Genomic DNA, 21,941 nt, shown 5'->3' on the forward strand with positions numbered 1-21,941 from the left:
CTTGGCTTTGATGCAGAGTGGCAAAAGAAATGCAGATGAGTTTGCTAAACACAAAGCTGTCGCATCTAAGGGCTTTTATTAATTAGCCTATGACTCAGTGGCTGCTGTGAAATAAATAAATAAAGCCTGTTTAGTGCTGCCTCTTGATGTTGCTTTTTCCTCCCATAGTTTCTGGAAATACTTGCTCGCGAGAAGAGCTGTGCAGTCTCTTGACGATTTTGTCTCTCGGTTGTGTTTTCCTGTAGCTACTAAAGCTGAGGGGGGTTACGAGTCCTGGATGTCATGGTGAATCTTGCTCTCTCTTAGGAGGTCCCTCCAAGACCCTTGAATATGTGAGGGTTTTTCAGCTTCTTGAATGGGTGTGCTCCATCATCCCTGTGAACAGGGTAGTGTGGTGGTAGAGCTGGTGCCAGCAAGGTGGCGTTGGGAAGAGCGGAGGAAAGAAGCCTGCAGTGGTTTATGTGGGATGTACTGTGGTCTCAGGGAGCCTGGCTGGGTTCTTGCTCCACTGTCTCAGAGCTTACCTGGACCACAGGATGCCTGCCTCCTCCTTCCCATGCCCCAGCTGGAGCTCAGTGTGCTTCATCTTTTTCTTACTGAGGTTCCAGTTTCAGATGGGAGAACCTTTATGAGCTAACCATCCAACCAGGGAAATGCACGTACCTTTGCAACTCAAAAATTACTCCCCTTCTGTAGAGTTAACTGTGAGATAGAGCAACTTCTTTCTCTTTGGGTAGGGTTAGAATTTGGAGACTGCTTAGAGAAGGGCAGAGCTGTGTGGGGAAAAGGGTCATATCTTCAGCAGGGGTAAATCAGTGCAGCTCTGGAATCAGGGAGCCCGTGTTGATTTATGCCTGCTGAGAAACAAGGCATAACTTCTTCCAATGCATGAATGCGCTGTTTGTAATCGGCAAATAAACCCCCATTTAAATAAAAGCCTAGTTCCTACAAAGAAAGAATGCATGACGCATGGAAAACTTGGGTTTTAAGTCCTAATCTCCGTTATTCAGAAAGCATAAAAATTCGGTTGTGCGTGATGTATATCATTTAGTAAAAAAATTTTTACTGACAGTGCAGTTTGGTCTTGGGGGCGGTAGTATTGGAACAAGAGGCAATGGGAGCCCTGAGAGAGAAAAAAAAAATATGAAGAAGAGATAGAAAGTAGACAGCCATCCCTTCCTTAAGGCTGTGGGGCTGCTTCATCCCTCGTGGATGGTGCGTAGGGCATAGACACTGCCCCACAGGCAGCTGCACTTTCTCTTTTCACCCCAAGTGGCATAGCCTGGGCCTTTGGGATTTAAAAGCTTTGGGGCTGAACGTTCGAGGAAACCCTGTGCGATGGGTTTGTGGTGCAGGTGGTGCAGATACTGGTGTTATTTTCGTTACAGAGGACTCTGTGCCACTGTCCGCGTGGGTGTGGGCACCAGGGATGCGGCGCTGGCTGTGCTGCAGCGGGGGGGGGGGGGGGGGGGGGGGGGGGGGGGGGGCACACGAGAAGCCACCAGACGCAGGTCGTGGCTCAGATGGAGAGGAGGAGGGAGCCCCGGCTCTTCCAAAGGCTGAAGAGGTGTAACGGCCATAAAACCCCTCATTGCATATTTAAAGCTGCAGCTTTGGGGCAGGTTTTGAAGGGTGAATCCCCTGCATTGTATTGCAAGCATGCGTACGTGGTTTGTGATTAAGGCTCTCTGTATCTCTGCATATGCATATTTATTATTATTTATTATTTATATGCCACTGGGAATGTACATGGCACTTCAGAGACATATAAAACAAGCTGTTACCTCCTGTGAATTGCTTCCAATCTAAGTGCTTTGTAAGGCTCTTTAACCAACTAATTTGGAAATCCAGCTTTTTAGTGCCACTTTTTAATGACAGACACACTGATCCAATAGAAATCATTCGTTTTCCCATTGAAATTCTGCGATGGCTGCCACAAACTGGCAGCGAGCGGGTTTCAGGATGAAGTATTCCACTGGAGCCTTCATTATAGGAAAAGTCTTTCTCTTTCTCTGTCCTTTTTTTCTATTTTATGACATGATTAATTTATATTACCAAAGACCTTGAAAGCCGCAAACAGAGATGGATTCCTGTTGTGCAACGTACCGAACGCGCACAGGGCCAAGACGGCTGCAGTACCGAGCAATGGAGGATTTATATGCATTTCTGTTCCTGCTGGACTGAGTCACCGAGATGACCCTGTCTGTCTAGGTCCAACTTTATCAGGCTTTGGCTGAAATATGAACAAGAGATCAGCCATTTGCAGATTAAGTGGTGAAACACCTACGCAGGGCATGTGTCAGGATGGCTCTATCAGGGGACTTAAAGCCATAAGATTCCCAGAGGACCAGCGCTGCCCATGCAGTGTAAATTACAGAAGCCGCCAGCCAGCCAGCTCGGAGGCACCTCAAACAGCTGTAGCTGCAAACCCCGTTTTTACATCCTTAAAGTTCTGGCTGGAGGTCTGAGAGGGGCTGCAAAGTGGTGGATGCAGCCCCTGGTCCAGCTGGAAGTTCTTACAGACCCTGGGCAAAGCAGCAGGGGCGTGAGGAGGCACAGGGCTCTGGGGAATCCGGAGCGAGCAGAGGAACAGTCCCCTCCAGCGCGCAGATGCTGCCGGAGACAGGGAGAGCTGCCGACGCATCTCCCAGGAGCGTTTCGGGGGATGCTTCGGAAGCAGCATAGCAGAGAAAGCTCAAGGAGATTATACAGCCCCAGCGCTGGAAGAGAAGGATTTTGCACTGCATTTAGCAAAGTGCTGGCAATTCCTATTTTGAGACACGCAAAACAAGTAGGGGATGCCAAGCAGATCGGCAGCCAGAGCATCTGATTAAACAGCGTGTGATTGCCACTCCTTTCCCTGGCTTTACATCAGGCTCACGCCAGTGATGTCAGTGCATTTACCCCTTGTTTATAGCAGCCCTGGAGAGAGGGGAAAAAACAAGCAAGCTGGTTTCAATAAATCAGCCCAGCCTCATTAGCTCCCATCAACTTGCTCTAACATGTCCAGTGAGTATTTGGCTTAGAAGGAAGGTAGCATTCACAATACACAGGGCAGGATTTGGCAGTGAGGATTTTTGGGAGATAACAAGTCAAAGCCCCTGTTCCCACAGAATAAACCCTGTCATAAACGCTGGCCTGTTATTACTGTCAGTTACTGATTAATGCTGTGATTGCTGAGGCCATTTGCTCTGGCTCCCTGAGTATGGTCCACTTGCAGACTATTGCAATGGCAACTGCCTCAGCTGCTGAGATGCTTTTAAATTAACTCTTTTTCAGAAAAATATTTGCACCGATTTTCCAGTTTCTTTCAGTGGGGCAGGGGGAGAAGCATCCCTACAGCCCAGAGAGAGATGGACTTAACATTGAGAGAAATTGAATAATTTAAGAGGGGCAACGTTATGTTTAAAACAGAGGTCATCTTTTAACGAAGTGCTCAGCCTGCCCTCTTCGAGCAGCAAGGTTTCTGTAAACACTGTCTGTCCTTCTGTGTGTTGGTGCCTGCCTGCCACTCCTTTCCAAGGCATGGAAGGGAAGGCAGTCCGGTGAGAGCTGACATTACTGGGTCCTAAAGAAATTGCACTGGAAGCAGGCATGAATGTTCCTCTCTCTTTATTTTTGATTTTTTTAGTGATGGATGAAGAAATCCATCTGATTCTGAAAGCTGGAGGAAAAGAAAACCCAACTTTATGGGGTATCGGACTTAAATCCAGTAGCTGTTTATAAATAATTCCTCCAAATCTTCTCTAGCTCTCGGCTTCAAGGAGATATTTAACCCTAGGCTGCCCGTGCTGCTGCTGAGGCATCCACCCCGCTGCACGGGAAGCCGGTTCCAGAGCTGTGCCCGTGGACACCAGGGATGCGATGGGGATGGAGGAGCCAGGAGGGCAGCTGCTGCAAAGGCACAGATCCAAGGAGTCTTTGCAGGAAGCTGGAAGTGTTTGAGAGGAGCCACGGCAGCGTGGAGAGGGGTCTCTGAGGTGATGGAGAGGAGGATGCAGGGTTGCAGTGTGTATTTTAGAGGTGTGTTGCTCCACAGTGAGGGTGTGGGAGAGGAAGGGCTGGCTCTCCTGGTGCCAGTTCTGCCCATCACCGAAGGCAGCAGCTGGTGAATGGGCAAGAGGCAACGATGAGGGTCTGTGTCTCTTTTCTTAGAGTCTGAGCTTGTCATCCTGATTTAGCCCCGTAGAAAGCCCCTGGTGGGGACACATGATGTGGCTTTGTCTCACAGGTTCTGTGACTCAGGGGTGTCCTAGGAATAGAAATTAGCACCGGGCTCTCTCCACATCCTGCAGTTGTCTGACATATGCCTCAGAAATACCGGGGTATTTTTTTTTTACCAGCGGTGGGGGTGCTGCCATTCCCAGAGAGCCACAAGGCAAAGCCTGGGAGCCCTGGGTCCTGCAAGGCCCAGGAGTCACAGGTTTCCTTGGAAGGGCTGTTCCCCCAGAGGTCTCAACGATAGACTTCTTTCCTTTTGGCTGCAGAGCATCCAGCAGGGATGCTGCTGCTCCATCGGGGTGATGCCTGATGCCATGGTGATGGGCAGCAGTGTGAGCCCAGGTGCATTCAGTCAACATTAAGCCCTGAGAAGGGTCAGCTCGCTGCTGCAAGGTCTGCGGTGTGACCCGTCTGATGCATGCAGACACGCAGGCATATCCAGGTGCTTTAAGAGGAGGTGGGATTGACTGCATTCTGTTACTGGGGAGGGGTGCAGGGAGCAGCTCGTACTTGGGATTGTTGCCTTTTTCTGTCCTCTGATACCCCCTGGCTGAGGCATATCTTTGCCCTGTCTGGGTTGAGGTCAGAGGTCCCCAGCAATCGGGAGGGAGGACAGCATCTCTTGGGATATGGTCCAGTACACTCTCCTCGTTTACCACCCCTCCAAGCAGCCATCTCGGGAATCCAGCTGGCAGCACAACAGTTGGCTGCAGAAGCGAGTTTTAATGGGGCCAAATAAGAGCTAATTGTGTCTCTGCTACAAAGCACAGGAGGCTCCGGTGGAAAGGTCAGGCTGTTAAAGACTGCGGCGCGCCGGGTAGGTAGGAGCTATTTTCAGTCAGACACAGAGATTCCAGCACATCTCTTGCTGCTGCCTTGTTTCTATAGCAATACTGGGGCCAGGCTGTGCCGGGACTTGGGCAGCAAATGGAAATATAACCCCGTACAAATAAGAGCATCACTGCTCTGGATGCTCCAGACACTACCTGTCCTGGGGTATGGGAAGGGCTTGGGAAGCCGCTGCATGCTCCATGCGAAATGCTTGATGCAGAGAGCTGTACTGAATAAAGAAAAATTCTTCATTCACCTACCTGCCACGTTACAGAAAAAATGCTACAGGATGAATAGGAGAGGAAGGGAAATCAGGAAGGGTCCCAGAATGGAAATAAAGATGGTAACTAGAAATAATACAATTCCTGCTAATGGGTTTCTTAAAGATACTGACGACTTGGAGACTAAGGAATTAATTCTCTAAATAATTTTATAGGATGGTCTAAATGGCCCATAGAAAAGCTGCTATAATATCCCCAGGAAACGTCTTTGTTTTCTCATCCCTGCTCTCCTCTCCTCCCCTCTCCCTTTTCTTTTTTTTTTTTTTTTTTTTTTTTTTGGTTTGTTTTCTGGCATGACTCAGCAGCTGCATAATATGTTAGCATCCAAGCATCGTTTGGGAAAATTTAAAAGAAATCAGGAAAGTTGACATTTCCTTAGATATGCACAGACCAAAAAGTCTGTTCTGTTACTGCAGAAAATGCAAACTGTGCTGGGTGCTGGGCGCTTCCATCAGCAGAGTCGGTCTCTGCTCCTAAATGAACACAGCATGCAATTAGGAAAATCAAGCAAGGCTGCGTGGAAAGAGGCACTGCTATCTCTGCTTTTCTGTCTGAGGAACTGCCATGTAGAGGGTTAAAGCATGCGACAGGAATGCCTGAGGGCATAGACCCCATCTCCAAAGCAGCAGGGCCCCCCAGTTTAATGGGTGTCCCACAGCAGTCACCCTCCTGCAAGCCGCGCTCCCTGTGCTCCGTGCGTTTCATTAGGATGGCCGCGTTCCCTTCCGAAAGCAAACTGGTGTCTGAGCTAGCGGTCACAGTTAGTGACTCCCTGGCATTAGCTGCTCCAGGTAGGGATTCAGTGAAATCCCCAGGGTTTACTCAAAAGTCAGACGGAGAATTTATTTATAGGTTTTTGGTGGGTTGGTTTTTCTTTTCCCTGCTCCTGACAGTGATTTCCCTTCAGTACGGGAACTGGCATAGTTTTACCAACCTGATACTGCTGCAGTCTCTGTTCTCACATGGCTTTCCTATCACCTCTCTCCACTCCCTCCTCCCCCTCCTGTCATGAGCTGTCACATTATGTTTTGTCACTTCTCAGCAGTCCAGCCTTCAAGCCCCAACATACCCGCACACCTAAGGACCTTAGGAATCAAAGAGTAATTTATCTAAAGATCTGAATTAGATGAACATTCACCACCAGACTGATGACTCCGGTTTCACACCGGTATGCTCCTAGCCTTGTGGCTACAGAGAAAGTCCTCAAGAAATCCTGAGCAGTGACGTTTGCTCTGCTTTAGGCTGGTGGTGCTGGTCCCAGACCAGCCCCAGGCGGTGTTTCCAGCTCCTGCCACCTCAGCTGCTGCCGCTGGTCCCTGGGGTCAGAAAGCCACAGCAACAGTGGGCCTTCGCTGCTGATGCTGGTTAATTACGTGCCCCCTGTTCCATCCCTGAGGCTTGAAGTAAATATTTTTCCATGCCTAGCAAAGCTAAACATAGCATTATGCTCCATTCCCAGCTGATTCCCATTTTAATTTCCCCTTCAGCACTGCTTTTCTGTTTCATTCGCTTGTAAACACCAGGCACTTTAGATGATGGTATAGGGGAAGTTCGCTGATGTTGGAAGAACCTTTTTTTCTTTCTGGCTTCATTTCCCAGGGGATCACAAGCAGAGCTCCAAGGCAAGCTCTGGACAAGCTGATTAATATGAGCAACAGAGGAAGATGCTGGTGAGATCTAGTGTGCATGACATATGTGGAAGAAAAAAGTCTGTTGAATAGTTCCCTTGCCTGCTTGTGCCTTGTACCAAATGCTACCCATCAGATGTCTAGCAATACATTCAAGTTCCACCTATGTGAGAATAGCAAACATTCATGGGGCAACACTGCAGCAGCTTCTCTTTCTCACCCCTCTTAAAATCCTCCAGGCATGACATTTGACAGCTTTTATCGTTCTCCAGGGTTTAGATGCCAGCATTTCTCCTTACCAGACTGTCTTCTCAGGAATGCGTCTCTTCTTTGCTTGGTACATTGTGCAGTCAAAGTAACAGACCTACCAGCTCTTTGAACGCCTAATTGTAAAACCGTTAAGAATGCGAGGCGATCAGCTCAGTTGATTTTACAGCATGATCGAGGCAAAAGATATCTTGTTTTTCATCAGAAAGCACATAGAGACCTTCTGCACAAATCCAAGCTCTTCAGCAAGACTCATCCCACCCTAACGGATCTGCACCTAAGCTGCTTAGCAAGGTTCCCTCTGCAGCCAACAGAAAGAAATAGACACTGAGGAATGTTTTGAGCCTAATTTAGATGCTTTCAGATTAGATGATGCATCTTAGAGACAACTGCTTCTCCCAACTGAGAATAGAGTCCAGACAGGTGTAGATGGGCACATCTGCAGTGTGAGCGTCCACACAGGAACAGCTCAGTCCCATCTCCTTGCCACTACCCTGGCGTTGCAGCCCTTTGTCAGAAAGGTTCAGTTTTTTGTAGCAACTCCAAGTGGTTTCAGTGTATTTATGGGCTGTGGTGATTTTGCTGCCTGTTGCAGGTATTTTTTGACCATCACCACCCTCTATCCAGGAACTGCCATTGAATTTTAGTTTCTTAAAAGAAGAAAACAAGAGAAGAAGCGCATGAAGTGAGCTCTTGAAAAACGTCATTCTGTCCAGCGCTGTGCTAAATCTCGATGTTCTGAAACAGCATGACAAAATAAAGACTAAAGCAAGAACTTGAAGACGGCCTGATGGAGTGCCTCTCTGCTGCTGGGATGCATCAAACTGGGAGAGCGCACCAAGCCCTCCGGACCGATGTTTTGCAGAACGCTGGAGAGACTGCAGTGCTTTGGGGAAATGCCCTCACGCACGCACATGGAATAACACGGCACAGGCTTTTGAGCTTTGTTCCTGCCTCAGTCCTTGCGCTTCTTTTCAAACCAGGATCGACATCTACCCATTTCCAACCTGCAGCCAGCTGGGAGCATCATCTGCCAGGGCGCTGGTCCGCTGGGATGCGGTTCCGCTGCCTCACCGAGCATGGCACAGCCGCACGTCTGTCCAGACACTTCCCTGTTGTAGATCTTGGGGGTTTTATTTAGGTCCATTGTCATTATTGCCACCATTTCTGAATCATTCTTTTCTTCACCTATTTGAGAAGATAACTCAGCTCTCAGTCCAAGCTGGCTCTTGCATCCTGGCCTGAATTCCCATTAATCCTTTCTCCATGTCATTTATGCTCAACCTTGGCCCTCAGATTCCCTAATAACACATTGCCAAAGTTAATAGAATAAGTATTTTCTTTTTCCTCTTTTATTTTCTGCTAAGTGCCATGGAGTTTCTAGTTGGTCTTTTTCCTAATGCATATACAAAGTGCAGTCATCATTAGGAGATAATTCAATTAGATAAGATCAGCTATCAGAGCTAATAAACCGATACAAAAATGAGCTTGCGCCAGCCATCAGCAAAGGCAGATGAGGAGGTCGCTTCTACCCTGTTAATTAGTTTAAGCAAATGTGCATCTGTGCGTCCCTGGTGTGAAATCAATGCCGGGCAGCCCCCCTGTGAGCCAGGTGTCCCTCTGCCAGCCCCACGGGACCACCCAGAGCTGCCCAGCCACTCACCAGATGTAGCTGTGTCTGCCCCCTGGTCCAGCCCATCGTTCAGCCTCGCCTGGGCTGCTCCTCCACCCCACATGGCTGCCTTTGTTCTCCTTGAAAGCAGGGTTTATTTATGGCGGGTGTTAAAGCAATATTGAAACCCTGCAGGGGCTCATCTCCAGCTCGAGGAGAGCAGTTCTATGGAAAGGGAGAGAGAGAAATTTCCATCTGCCAGTCGCGGATACTGTCAGAAAAGGCAGGAACGAGTGCTGCTGTTTAAACCATTTGCAAAGCCATGCCTTCTGGGGTTTGGTTTTGCAAAATAAAACCCAGGGCTGGGTCAGCTTCAAGGCACCAGCGAGCAGCACAGAAGCGACAGGATGGTAAAGAAGCGTTTATGCTTTTGACCTGCATTTACACTTTAACATCTCTGTCTCACTCTACATAAATTCATCTGACTAGGCTTCAGTAGCAGTGTCTGAAATAGAAAGTAGGAAATTCTCCAGAAATACGCGATGGCCTGATGGAGAGACGAGAACAGAAGGCACGGCTGCAGTGCTCGACTCTCCCCAGAACAAGGTGCAAGTGGGTAATGTGGAGCACTGCTAATGTTGATACAAACGCACCCCCAGGATCCCAGGCAAAGGTGAAAGCACCTCTTGGGAGAACGTGGCAGTGGGGGACGTGGAGGAGGTGAAGGGGCCGTGGAGGTGCTGCTCAGCTGTGGGATGTCCTGACTGCCCTCCCCCTCTCCAGAGCTGCACAGGCTTGAGGGAGAGAAGACCCCTTCCTTCTGCAAAATTACCTACCTGCATGTCCTGCTTTAATTTATCTGTCGACACCATGAAGATCTGAATAGCCTTCCTTTATGACTATTATGAATCATTAACCCCTTATAAACTCACCTGAAGAGTATTGGTTATGATGCACTGGTGAGGCCACATCTGGAGTCACGCTGTGCCCAGTTCTGGGTCCCCAGTACAAAAAATTATATGGACTTACTGGAGCGAGGGACCACAAAGATGGTGAAGGGACTGGAGCATGTGTGAGGAGAGGCTGAGACTGCAGCCCAGGGAAGAGGAGACTGAGGGGATGCTAATGAACACGGATAAATACCTTCTGGGAAGGAAATGGGAAGGAAGCCAGGCTTTCCTTAGCCTGTGACAGGACAGGAGGCAAAGGGCACAAAGCGGAACACAGGGAATTCTGTCTGAACATTAAAAAACCTGGGTGAGGGTGGCAATTGAACCCTGGAAGAGGTTGCTCAGAGAGGCTGTGGAGTCTCCATCCCTGGTATTCAAAGCCCAGCTAGATATAGTCCTGGGCTACCTGCTTCATCTGTCCCTGAAAGAGCAGGGTTTGCAGTAGGTGATCTCCAGGTGTCCCTTCAAGCCCTTCTCAGGTTCTGTATGCAAAGCCAGGGCTCTGATGCTTTAACAGCCAAGATTTAGAAGTGCAGCAAAACAAAAATCCCAAACTAGGAACAGCTTACGGCCTCTCAAGTCCTTCAGCAGCACATGTAAAGTAGATATGTATTGACAGCTTGTAAATGTCACAAAAAATTGCCACAACTTCAGCTTCTGTCTTTTTTCCTCACACTCCCTCTTACTGTTTTTGTTGAAAATGTCATTCAGAAGACGTATCTTGTCACAAATTCCTCTCCTACTTCTTTGAACAGGAAAGGCATAGAGAAATCCAAAATAAAGTCCCCAAACCTATTTCTTTTCCCTAGTGCTGTCCACTCAGTGACATCTTTGAGTCAAAACAGGTAACCCAAAGCAGGATGGAGGTGCTGACAATTGTGCAATTTCCTTGATTTTCCGATGAATATCCCTCATAAGCCAAAGCCTCCACGGACATGTCTAGGTGCCAAGTGTTTCCCTGGTCCTTACACTATGACATATTCTTTAGTTGTGTTTGTCCTTTGTCTTAAATAATTTTAATGAATCAATTCCTTGTCATCGAGTTCATACAACATCCATCAAGAACTGTAAAGTACAAAGATGCCATATCTGGATGTCTTTAAGCCACAGCTCGCTGGGAGAAATGGGGCAATCTCTACTTTCTCACCCTATTCCTGTGTTCTTCCTTCAGCATCTGCACCCACAGTACCTCTCCCTCCATACAAGAGTGTCTTGTCTAAGCACAGGCCAGATCTGGGAGCAGAGGATTTTCTGAGGGTAATGCCAGGCACTTTGCTGGGGGCTGAGCATCAGCAGGTGCAGAGAGCAGCTTCGGTATTATCTTGTTGTGGCTGAGCCGCTGCAGCACCCCTGCTGTGACTCCAGATGGCTGCTGTTGTGATGCTGCTCCTGCTGAACAACTGCAGGGATGGAGAAGATGAGTGTGCAGAGCTGGTGCTGGCAAAGGGCCACCTTTGGCGAAGATCTGGTCCCCACTCCACCACCCGGAGTGCCACCACGCAGAGGGACGATGACTGCAAGAGCTGGTAGGAAGGCTCTTCCTCACAAAGCATCCTGTCTTTATTGTTGTTCACTAAATGTGGACATTTCTTCCAGCCTTAGCTTCACACCAACACCCACACCATACTGTTTGCACACACTTGGTCAAAATATTTCAGAATTTCTAAAGAATATTCAAACCTCAGCAGCGCTGGATAACGAGGACACCTGCACTGCAGACCTCCCTCCCCATTTGCACAGGATGGAAGGGAAACGGGCAGTGAAATAGAATTTTCCAGAACAACCAGTGAAAAGAAACCCAAAAATAGTTCCTCTGGAAAAATAACTTGTTTTAGGCATTTGGGCACTTGTTTTTGATCACAAAGCAGCATTTAGCCTGGAACAAAATTATTCTAAAATGGACGGTCCATGCAGGGGCATGTCTGGCGCTTTGCTGACACAGTTTCTCCAAAGAGTTTCTTCTTGTCACTAAAACTCAGTCTTTGCTTGCTTGACACTTCTTCTTTACCTGAATACTTATCACCTCCTCCTTCCTCTTGGCTCTACCAAAGCCACCGTGTCTGTCTGCGTCAGGAGCAAACGCTGTGACTGAACTAGGCTGAGCTGCTTCCTAGCCTTGGGTCCCCGACGAGACGGTTTTCATGACGTGGGCTTTGTCTGTGAGAGACCTGAGGGCTTCGAGATTCTCACTCCTCGCTTATTTACATCCCTCCTCAACCCGTGGACCTGCCTGCCTGCAGAAAGGAGTGACTGAGTGGCAACTGGTGTAGGATGGGTTTTAACTGGGATTGCCCAAGCCCAGCCTCCTTCCAGCGGCTCCCTCCAGTGGCTTGCTCCAGAAGCTGTTTCCCTGTAAAAACCTGGTGTTTGGGAACCTCAGTGTATAATTACTTGATAAACTTCTCTATAGAAACGTGCTGTTGGTTTCCTTCGTGTACCCAGGTCACAGGATGGAGAGGCAAGCAGCTTAGCGTTCACTTGGCAGAGTGGAATAGGCTGGACAAAGTGATGTTGGGAGCTGACACATGACATTTGCACAGAAGTAAAACAAGGAGTGGTACAATCCAAGAGCAGATCTGCTCCTTTACATCCTCCACATCACCAGTAAGAGCTACTGGGAGAGAGGGAGTGGCACGGATGCTTGAAGAAGAGGCAAGAAGTGGAAGAAAAGTAGGTAGCGGCTGGGAAATGAAAAATCTGCCAGCCTCTGATATAACCAGGCACAGGGCAATCCTGCCACGGCTGCATCAGCAAGGACGTGAGAGAAACATCAGCCCTAGGGAGGTTCTTTGTCAGCAGTGAGGTGGGAAGAGCAGGTCAGCCCAAAGCCGAGGGAGGCAGCATCCTTTGCTCCTGCACTACCCTGAGGGATGCAGACTCCAACCCCCTTTTCCTCCCGCTGGCAAAGATTTGGGCCGTATGTAGCTCATGCTGCTCAACACCAGTGCAGATCCCAGAGCGTTCCACTCCTTCGGCTTCAAGACAGAGCAAACAGCACCGGTTGTGCCCTAGACACCTACTCTTAACTGGGAGCCTTGCCTTTCCAAGGTGCAGCTCTCTGCCAGGAAAAAAATCCTCTTTTTTTTTTGTGCCAAAAATAGTTCCCCATGGAGAAAGAACTTGTTTTAGGTATTTGGGCACTTGTTTCTGATCACAAAGCAGCATTTAGCCTGGAACATCCATGCAGGGGCATGTCTGGCACTTTGCTGACACAGTTTCTCCAAAGAGTTTCTTCTTGATATGGCATCTTTGTACTTTACGGTTCTTGATGGATGTTGTATGAACTCCATGACAAGGAATTGACTCATTAAAATCATTTAAGGCAAAGGACAAACACAACTAAAAAAGAAAAAAAAAAAAAAAAAAAAAAAGATCTGAGCTCAGAGCAGCAGCAGTAAGCTGAGTTGTTAAATTGAGCCTCTGTTGGCTGCAATATGGAGGGGAAAGTGTTGCAAGACAGCAGAATTTCTCACAAAAAGGCCAGTGCCTCCCAGCTCAGGGGGAAATATTAACGAGCAGCCTGTCGCCTGGAAGCTCAGAGCGACAGCCAGAAGAGGTGCAAGTAGCCAGCATCAATCCACCTGACTTTCTTCGTTAGCCTGGACTGAACTGCCTCAGAACAGGTGAAAGCTGAATCCAAAGGAAATGCAACACCCCTGGTTTGGCTCTACAAAATTTCCACCGTTTCACGGAGTGCAGCCTGACACAGTGCAGATGACTCCTCAGCTGGAAACCAGGGGCTGTTGCTCTAACATTTCAATCGGAAGAAGAATGCCCTTATCAACTTGGCTGTTCTTTAGTCACAGGCAGGGGAAACTGGCAATGTTGATTCATTTAGCTCAGGCACATTCGGGTCAAAATCAATCATGTCAAAAATACATCACCTGTATTCAATAAGTTTTTAAAAAAGGAAAGAGAGATATAGACTACAAGAATAAATCACAGCAGAATGGGGCTCGGTTTGAAGTGAACCTATCATTAGCTTTGAAAGGATAAACATGTTTGCTTTGAACATTTCCCCAATATTTAACAGGTGACTTGGCAAAGAGACTGGGCTTAGCTTTGAAATGGCCATCTCTCAAGGTCAAAGAAATGGGATTGAGGAACCAGGGCAGCAGCAGGAGGTCAGGATCAGTGCTCCCCCTTTTCCAGACATGTAGCTCCCTCCCAATGCTTCTCAAAGAGGCTTGAATGGCACCTTCCCTGTGGGCAAGGCTTGAAGCTGGAGAGGTTTCCTCTAACGCTGCATGGAGGTGGTTGCTTGCATAAAGACAGTAGTCCCTCTGGAATGCCACCAGCCTGGTCCCGCAGAGACCCAAGCCACCTGCTCTAGTGACAACTCCCAGTGTCAGCGAGTGTGTCCCACCACAAGGATCAGTTTTCAGGGCAAAACAGCTGCGGTGTGATTCACCTCTGCCTGTCTCCATTCCACAGCAGTCATGCTACCAGAAATTGAACCGAAGTGTAACTAGCTGAAAGCACATTCTTTTCCTTACAAAGCGATGGATGCAAAGCCATGGCCACAAAACATTGTGGCAGGCATGAAACAGTGAGTTATTGTAGTTACTCACAAAGGATAAATAAAAAGGATGCTCTGAGGTAGAAGTGTTTAAGTTAAAAATTAAGGGTGAGAACTGAGACAAGGATTGTACAAATAGTAACTGAGGAACCAAGTCCACCATGAAATAAGAGAGAAGCTGAGGAGCAGGACTTGTTCCTCCCAAGACCAGCTTCTGGATTTGCAGTCATTTGTGGCGGATCGCTGTATATTCAAGGGTACGGTCAAGACGGAGAGCAGGGCAAAGACTGGCAAGAACTGAAGCTGAAAAAGCAGTTTTCTTGGTGAGGAAAGGTAAATATCTCCTACGGTCCCATTCTGGATTTGCAGCCGGCTACTGGTTCCTGTCCTGTTGGCTTCCACGGAATAGTTCCAGATAAGAGGCTAGCACTATATGATGCTACAGCCTTTATTTTTAGGAGACTCAGATCTCTTCGCCACAGCATCAAGTGTAGATCCCAGGGCTCTCTGTTACCCAAAGCAGAGGATCCAAACCAAGTCTCTTACTTGGTCTGAGGAAACACACTCCTGTCTCAATCACAGAATATCGCTGGGTTTCCTAGTCCTGTAGCTCATCCAACTCAAACGTTTTAGTGGAAAATCCTCTCAAAGCGACCTTTACTTGGTTAGTTTTTTTATTGTTTGGAGACTTGGATGGGCCCAGCCTTCATTTGGAGAGCCATCAAAGTGCAAATTGCCGGCAGTTCAAGCGTACCCATCATTTCTTACCAGGCACCAGTAAGAGCACAGTCCATGTCCCTGTCTTACGTGTGACCTCTAGTGAAATGACAGTAAGAGTAGCCCGTGGCGAAAGTTGTCTTTACCTCTGGTCTTCTCCTGTGTCACATCAGGAATTGATACACAGGTTTTATTCTATCCAGAATATTTGAAAGAAGGGTGCCTCAAAGAAAAGAGGAAACACTTCTTCCAGGAGTTAAATTTCCAAAGCAGCAACTCAGTGGGGATCTGTGCTCCAGCTCAGGCATGTGAGCCGAACTGTCAGGTAGAGCTTTCCACATGGACTCAATCAACAGGCTCTGGGAAGAAATATTTCCCACCTCAGCATTCCTGTAAGCTTAAGAAGAGCCAGGGAGCTGCAGTGAGAATACTCTAATGGTCTTAATTTCACAGATGGCCAAGTGAGCGTTGCACCAGAAGAGAGTGCTTGTGTGACACAAGTGCTCTATTAGAACTTGCTCTTCTCTTTCCATTTAGTTCAATTGCAGGGAAAACTTTGGGATAACCAACATGGAATGACATGCAACTGCAAGAGAAAGGTACTGCCTTTATAACTTATGTTCCACTTAGGCTCCAGTTCCTACCTTATTTCTTTTGCCTCTTTCTGCCACATTTGTGGTTTTAACCGGTTCTTTCAATTCATCAATGAACAATGAATCATGAAGGCTGAGTCAGCCTGGACCTCAGGCAGCTGATTTCAGGATCAGTCCAGAATCCAAGCGCTTGCACGAACTAACTCCACAGATTTCATATTTCCTGTGCAAGTAGCCTGAATTTAACCTGTCTGAGATCTCACCGGCCCTTAAGGCAGGTGGGGCTGGTTCTCTAGAGCAGATGCCATCCTGAGGGCAGGCATGAAGAAATACAGTGCTTACATCCACAGATAGCCCTTGCAAAGGGTTGTAACATCTGTGGGAAGTGTCCCCATTTCTGATTTGTAGTCAAGAATCGGTTCATTGCTTTGTTTTGCAGTAATTGCTCATGAATCAGATGATGGTTTTGGCAATAAGTGGATGAGCTGGCACAGACAATCCCTCTCAGGATAAAGAGGAGTTTTGTTGTATGCAAGTGGCTCCTGGGTTTCACTGAGCTAGCAAGTCATACTAGCAGAAGCAAATGGCCAAGTGATTCAAAATGCATTCTTTCCAAAGCCCGTCTGTAAAGCTGAGCTCAGGAAAGAGGAGAACAGGTGGTCATGACAGATGCTCAGTGGTTTTAAAAACATTTAGGTATGGAGGATGTACAAAGTACCACCACGATCCTACACTCGGGATATCTATGTTCAGATGCCCTAAATTCTGCCTTGATTTCTGTGTTTCCTCTGTCAGGAGCGTTACCCTCTCACTTTTGAACAGGGAATCAGAAGTGTTGAACAGGGAACCATTTAAACACAGGGATTTAGAACTCACACGTGCCATTAAAAATCCTCCTTCCCAGTAAAACATTCACAAAGGAAAGAGCTAAGGGGAAGAATACTGTAAAATTCCAGTTCGCTTTGAAACAGAGGAAAAATCAACTGCTACCCCAGACACCGAGATGCCCACGTACATTCTTCTTTTAGATTAAAGGAGAATTCACTGAAAGTTGTTCCAGACCCAAATAATCTCCGAAGAAGATAAACCTGAAAATCTTCTTGGCTATCCCAACGTGCAAACCAGGGCTGTGAATCACAGGGCTCACAGCTTCGTGCCACCTTTGTCCAGCACTGACTGAGGCTTCTCTCCATCCACAGAGTTGTCATGTGTGATAAAGTGACCAACATGAGCAAGGAGCTTAGCAGCCCAGCCAGCAGGACACAGCTGCAGATATTAGGGTGTCATTTCCAGACAGAGCAAAACCTGGAACTGATGAATGAGAAAATGTTATGAGTGGGGATGTTCATCCCTGAGAGGAGTTCACCCTAGATATTAAAAAGATACGTGTCGGTTGCTTTGGGCCATGAAAGAGATATCCAGAAGATGCTCGAAAAATGGTACAGGATTTATAAAAGGGACAAAAAGATAGGTTGCCTTGTCAGAGCTCTCCACTAGGCCCAGAGAATGCAATCTGAATTAATATGCTGAATATATAGCAGTGAAGGCATTGACTCTGCAGACTTAGTGCAAAAAAGCCCCAGCAGCTGCGGGGAGCCAAGGCGTCTTTACGCCTCTTTCTGCCTGTGGGTTTCCCCCTCCATCTGTGGAGCAGGAAGGATTTGGATTGCAGGTCCCAGTGGGAATCCAGAAAGGCAGCCCTGTGGATTTTAGCAGGAAGCAGAAAGTTAAGGCAAACAGCAATATTCTTTAAGAAAGCTAACTGCAGTGGGGGCTGGCGCGTGGGAGGGAGCGGCAGAAGGAAGCCCAGGCTCTCCAGCTTTGGTAGCTGCTGGTGGTTCTCGTCCTTATCGAATGAGCCCTGACAGCGACTGGGGAAGGCAGCAAACACTGAACCAAATGGAGGTCCTGCACCTTCTCTCTCTCTTCATTAAGCTTCTACACTTGCAAATATCTGAACATCGTTCAGATGGTTCTCGTGGCTAATCGGCATCAGCCTGTAATTTATATTATATATATATATAATAAGGAAAGGACACACACCCAAATATTGCACAACTGCCAACCACATAGGCAAGGATCTTCAGCACTGCCGCTCTCTGGGGCTGATTCGGTGTTTCCATCGCTGCAGCTTTCTCCCCATCTCTTTTTCTAGCTCCCAGTCTGTGTGTCTTCTTCTTCTAGTCACCAGCCTCCTGTAATGAGGACATCAGGCAGGGCTCTTACCCGAACAAGTGGTCTTGCTGCAGAATCTTGCTCGTGATCAGTCCCTCAAACATCCTTCTGCCCCACATTTCAACAAAAGAGCAGCTGAGGCTCCTTCCCTCCCCAAATACCAGTCAGCATTAACATACCACAGACATAACCAGCTGCTGGCTGCCTGGCAGGAGATGTCACGTTGTGTCATCCGCTTTGGCAACGCTGGTTAGTGGCACTTTGGAATATTTTCAAGGCTCACTAGACCCCAGCTAATCTCCTGCTGCCTGTCTGGATCCCACCACACTCGCGGTGGACTTGACAAGCAGGCAGTGGGTGAGCGCAAAGCAGCACAGCATCATCATTCTACGTGGGGACCAGAGGTTTCTTTAACCAAGCACATCTACAGGCACCTACAGCATTCTGTGTCCCAAGAACCTAAACCTCCACCTAGAGAATCTTCTGAAATATTCTGGAGCTGCTAAAAAACATCTATATTGTCTTCTACCGTAGTTTAATAAATGCAGTGGATTCATCTAATGCATTTAATAATGTTTAATAATGCGTTTCATTATCTGACGCTAGTCATACCTTCAGATTAATGAAAGGATTTTAGAGAGTGAAAGATGTTCCAGAAAAGCTGGGAAGGGAAGGTGTCCATAGCCTACCTAACATCTTCAATCAGAGATGGAGGAACTGGGAGGAGTAAAAGCTGAAAACTTTTCTATCACCAGGGTGGCATTTTTGTGGCTGGTACTGTTGTTTACATCGCACCAGAGAGGATAACAGGTTCGAAGGTGCCTGATTTTTTCCAATAGTGCCTTTAACTCACTTCTAGCTACCATGCCGAGTGTAATTCACATTTGTCAAGGATGGGAATTAAGCATTTTGATGCTCTGTATTACACAAAACGATTGTGGAGAATTTGTTTCCCAGTAATAGTGCAGTTAGGCAAGGTTATCTAGGTTATTTACATCAACAGTCACTCTGAAAAAATCTTGAACCCCATGTTGGTCCATGGCAGACACAAAAAGTTCTAGCTCGTCTAGAACTACAGGTGGGGAAAAAAAGAACACACTAACAAGTCATTGCATGAAGGACAGGAGAGATGTCACCAGTGCCTAGCACCACTGTGCTGCCATTAGTTCATAGCTCTTCTAAACTCTTGAGGAATAGTAAAATTGTCACCTGGTGCTGTTTAAGTGCTAAGACCAGCTGGGAGAAAATAAACTGTGGTTTGCAGGAATCAGGATAACCCATTCATTTTGTGAGAACAGCCTTTGGAGAACAGTTTCTGTCAAGTATGTGATTCACCGGGGAAAAAGATTTTTAAGTGATGTGCCTACTAACAACAGACAGATAGTCCTTGGCACAGAGACGAGATGCAGAGAGCCTAAGCCAAAAACTGTATTTCAAGGTAAGGACAAAAAAAGCAATGACTGTTTATCATCCCATTAATTAGGGAAGGTGAATGTGACTGCTCTCCCTGTGCACTGCAAGATATAAGGCACCTGTGACATGGGTAAGAGGGTGTGGAGCGAAGGGAAGTCCAGGCAGGAGGTGGGAAGCATCTGAGTAAGATCCACTCAAGATCTGTGCAGCTTGAGATGACAAATATTTCCGAATCATGAGAGTCACAGGTGGTGGTTTGGGCTCATTTTCTGCTGTGGCTGTGCCAAGGAAAATGCATCTCTCCCCATCAAGTAACAGAACGGAGCCTCTGTAAAGATGGAAAACGGTGAGTAAAGAGAAAGGACCATGTCATTCTCCTTTCACTGCAATGAGAACAGCGGGTGCCCTTGTGCTTCTGAGTGAGAATCAGATGCTCAGTCCTCCCAGCGCCGGGGTTACAGGGCAGTGCTTCCAAATGCTGAACAGGAGCTCTGCGCAGGGCAAGCCGGCAGCAACGGGCGATGAAGGAGGCTCTGCTGGGCAAAAATGATTGGGAGCGAGGGACTGTGCCTTGCGGAGCATCGGTGGGACTGTGCATGGTGTGCAAACAGGGCACAGCACAAATCCGTCCAAGTAACCAGGCCCCCTGTCCCAGGGCAGGAGAGAAATAACTCTGTTCAGGATTTCACCATCATCATCATCAGCTGTTACAGAATTTGATATCTTTTCCTGCAGTCTTTCTCTAGCAACACAAAGCAGCTAACCCCAAACCTGCCATTCAATCCAAATCAACCTTGGTGTGATGGGACTCTGCTTTCCATATTTTTTCAAGTCTTCCCATGCATGGACTAACACAAACATCATGAGGCACAAATTACTACATTTTTGAGCTGTATTCAGGTGAAAAATGCATCTGTTGTGGGAGAGGTGACCATTTTAATCAGCAATTTGCATTGCTGAAGACAGCCCCAAGCTGTAGAAACAGAAGCATTTGTACAGGCGGTGGTAGCAAAACCCAGCAAGCTCCGTCAAAGGAATCAATTCATTTGCCTTAATCATGGTATCACCGGCAGATGGAATTGGTGAGGTGTTTGGAATAGCTGCCCTGCTGAAGGAATCTCTGGGTAGTCCCTTTTAATTGAAGTGGCATCATTACTGCAGATATGAAACAAAACAGATGGTCATAAAAGGTGACTTTAAAAGCATCATGTCAAGAAAAAAAGCCCTAGGTGATTTAAAATATGATCTCCATTGTGAAATCAAAGCTTCAATCCTGTCCTAAAAACTCCTGTTGCTGATAAAACCATACAAAAAAACCCTTGGTTTCCTTGTGATTTCCTAAAATCATGGAAGAAAAAGGGTGGGGGCAGTGGCTTCCATTTAATCTCAGAATTTATCATTGCCTTCAGGGAAAATATCATTATGACTTCTAGTCATAATAGATCATTTTTTTCCTCCCCTCTTTTAAAAAGGAGTGGAAAATGCCAGCTTGCCACCAATTCAGGCGTTGTACCTCGTTCACTTTCCCAGAACGAAGCTCTATAAACTATTTGCCAGGTGCTACAGCAGTGACAGCATCAAAATCCTTAATGGCAATTTGATTCCCAACGAAAATTGAAGTTGTTCGTTATGTCAGCAAAGTTGTACGTGTGCACACAGAGCCCCAAGGAGTTGTTCTGTTACCTAAGGGTGAGCACGAGTAAAATACGGCTTCCCAGCTGCCGATCCAGCCAGGTCCAGACCATGTTCCTTCAGATCCCTCCTGATTTATGTATGAACAATTTTTTTCCATAGGTTTTCAGAGTGCTTTACTAACGCAGCTCGTCACCCGGCCATGAACAAGGCTGACGCTCCTTCTTCCAGGCAGGATGCAGGTGGATGGATCGGTGTGAGGCGTGAGGGTACCTGAAGGTGTTGGGAAAACGCACGGTCCTGAGCCGCTGATGGTTCTTTTCCAGCATAACCTCCACTGATGCTGGCCATACAGAACAAAAGCTCGGTAATTTATTAAGCGATAGAACTTGTTGCCATACTAAAATAGAGCTTTTCCCCCTCTGAACCTGTATGATACAGAGGCATGTTTTGGATGGGGGTTTCACTGATTATTTGTGAGGAGTGAGGAGTGGGTTTGGTACCTTGAACAGAAAAAAAACCAAGGCAGAGAAACCTCTGGGGAAAGGTGTCTTTATTTTTTCAGTTTTCGTTTGTCCTTAATCCAAAATAAAATTTGACCATGAAATTTTTAGGAAGGGGTCCATGTTTTTCCTTTAAACATCTCTGAATGTCATCCGATGGATTTGTTTGGCCAGCCTGGCTGCAGTGCTCCGCCGCTTCCAGAATATTGTAGTTATAAATGCTCACGCGCCTCTGTAACTTCATCCATAATTTACAGAGCATGACGGAGAACAGAGTGGCTGAATGATGGGTTCAGTGCTTTGCTCCACAAATCTAAGAAAGAAACTGTACGTGAATGCAGGTACACCTCTTCAGAGAGAGCAGAAAGGGCATTTTGGAAAACACAGCTTCTGCATCAAAAAATGTCATGTTTTCAGGTTTTCCTCCTTGAAATTCATTACCTTTGTCAGTCAAGTGAAGAAATGTGGTCTTTTTAGCAGTAAGACACTGGGATGAAAATGAAAAAAAAAATAATAATCCTATCAAATCCTACAAAGGAAAGCATATGGTCTTATCATACAGCAAAGTCCATGACTAATCAACGGAAAGATGGAACGCA

At 47.1% G+C, this 21,941-nt stretch overlaps 1 long non-coding RNA gene across 1 annotated transcript in view; it reads left to right on the forward strand.

The window, feature by feature from the left end:
* Nucleotides 1-21,410, forward strand: part of LOC114012860 (uncharacterized) — a 52,895-nt gene extending 31,485 nt beyond the window's left edge. The window contains exon 3 of the long non-coding RNA XR_003555576.2: nt 21,002-21,410. This is a non-coding gene — a long non-coding RNA (uncharacterized LOC114012860). The remainder of the gene's footprint in view (nt 1-21,001) is intronic.
* Nucleotides 21,411-21,941: the final 531 nt, after the last annotated feature.

This window comes from Falco peregrinus, chromosome 15 (genome assembly GCF_023634155.1).
Source record: "Falco peregrinus isolate bFalPer1 chromosome 15, bFalPer1.pri, whole genome shotgun sequence".
Taxonomy (NCBI): Eukaryota; Metazoa; Chordata; class Aves; order Falconiformes; family Falconidae; genus Falco; species Falco peregrinus.